This window comes from Galeopterus variegatus, unplaced genomic scaffold (assembly GCF_000696425.1).
Source record: "Galeopterus variegatus unplaced genomic scaffold, G_variegatus-3.0.2 Scaffold332, whole genome shotgun sequence".
In the NCBI taxonomy this organism is placed as follows: Eukaryota; Metazoa; Chordata; class Mammalia; order Dermoptera; family Cynocephalidae; genus Galeopterus; species Galeopterus variegatus.
In genome coordinates, this window is record NW_007726443.1 from 81,880 (window position 1) to 84,331 (window position 2,452).

The following is a 2,452-nucleotide window of genomic DNA, read 5'->3' on the forward strand; positions in this document are numbered from 1 at the left end:
ACTGATTTTTTTTTTTTTTTTTTTTTTTTTTTTTTTTTTTTTTTTTTTTTTTCTCTTTTTTCTTCTCCCCTGGCCGCCAACTGATCGCGACCCTCAGTGTTGCCCCCGTACCGGACCGGGTACAGCAACGGGATCGCAACCCTCGGTGCTGCACCCGCCCCTCGCTCAGCCAGTGAGCGGGAACCGGTCTGTATGTGAGATCCGAACCCTCGGGCGGGAGCGCCGCCGCGCTTCCCAAGCGGCGCACTTATCCAGTGCGCCACCGGGCTGGCCCGAATAATACTGATTTTTGTAACTAAATTTAAGCCTAGGATTGTTTGACTCAAAAATACATATTTTTTTACGGTACCATGTCCCCTCAAACTTCTAAAATAGAAAAAGAAAATTGACAAGCCCAAAAGCAGAAATGGGAGAATAAGGATAGTGGAAGACAGTTTCAACAAGAAAGAAAATAAATCTTCTATTTTAAAAACCAACATGAGTCTAGGAAAGTGTTTTAGAAATATAATAGTGAAAACCTAGGCTATGTCCACATTTCATTGGTTTTCACTTTAGTATACTATTCTAATTACAATATATTTAACAGGCTATTGAGTTCACAGACACTGATGATCACACAAAACACAGAAAATCTTAACTAGCAAACCTTGATATGTTATTCCTGTTAGAATTTTCAGATAACTTGGAATATTCATCTCAATAGTTATAATTAATTTCAATAGCTTCTGCATTAACTAAGTGGTTGCAATATCTGGAAAAGTACAACTGGTGATTCAGTAAATGAGTACTTAGGTAAGAGAGGAGACTAGAGAGTATATATTGGTAACCCCTAGAGTAACTTGTGGTTGTGAGAGAAATGCTGGGTAAGTTCATCTGGGTTGCACTGAGTGTGAGGGACCAGAGCTTCACATCAACAAGTGCGAGAAAGTCACATTGCATCCTGGGGAGAAATCGCTAAATGGAACTGCATTAAAATTTATTAGATTGATCAGACAGTATGCTAATAAGCAATCTGCTTCCCAATTCATACTATCCTGATTGAAAGGGACATGGCTGACACCTGTGAATGAATTTTAGACACTTGACATACAGACACAGAACATGTTTGGGCAAATCCAGACCAAACCAAGCTAAGTCATGCTAATGTTTAAGTCGTTTTAATGTTATCTGAACCATATACACAGAACCCAATGAGATAAATGCATCTTGTTAACAAAAATGAAAATGTTTTGTTATATATGTCAATAAACATTAGTTTAACAACTGTCACCCAGCCAAGTTTTAATATGGTACTGAACCAAAAGAGAGTTAAGCCAGGTCACTGAACTTGGAAAACTGGAAATCAAAAATGGGCACAATGAAAATGGGCAAACCTAATCAGAAAGCCCAAATCCCTTTCCAGTATAAAAGGAAATTCTCTCTAAAACCTCCAGAGTTACGCTCACTTAGAACTTGGAAGTGAGAACTTTGAACTTATTATATAGCCCTCCACATACAAAAAATAATTTGTAAATACTAACATAAAATGTAAACAATGAGAAATGAATAAAAACTTATTCCTGATTTCATAAAACAGCCAGACTGTGGCTAAATTGGAATGTTGTTTCCATTATATTTGTGTAAAAAAATGTCAATCGTCTACCAATTTTATGGTCTATCTCTTTTTTAAATGGCTTAAGTGAAGTATAATTTATAGACCATAAAATATACACATTATAATTCTAAAATTTAATTATTTTAATAAATCTATAGGCTAGGGCTTTTGCACCACAGTCCAATTTTAGGACATTTTTATTATCCTAAAAAGATCCTTCATGTCCATTTACTGTCCAATCCCACTCCCACATTCAGATCCAGGCAACCACTGATCTGTTTTCTGTCTCTATAGGTTTGCTTTTTCTGAAAAGTTTATTTAAATAGAATCAAATAAGATGTGGTCTTTTGTATCTGGCTTCCTTTACTCAGCATAATGTTTTTGAGGTACATCCATACTGTAGCATGGGCCAGTAGTTCTCTCCATTGTATGGATACACCACATTTTGTTTATTCATTCATCACTGGATGAACATTTGGATTGTTTCCAGTTTGAGTCCTTATGAGTCATGGTGCTATGAACATTTGTCTACACAGATCTTATGTGAACATATGTTTGCATTTCTCTTGGGTAGATACCAGGAGTAGCATTACTAGGACATTGGGTAAATTTATGTTTAACTTTTTAAAAAACTACCAAATTGTTTTCCAAAGTGGTTGTACCACTTTATATTCCCACCAGTGATATATGTTCAATTTTCTCCACATTCTCACCAACATGTGACATTGTCTTTCTAATTACAGCAACTCTAGTGGGTACATAGTGGTATCTCACTGTGATCATAATTTGCATTTCCATAATGAGTAATTATTTTGAGCATCTTTTCATTTATTTATTAATTTTTAGATATTTCCTTTG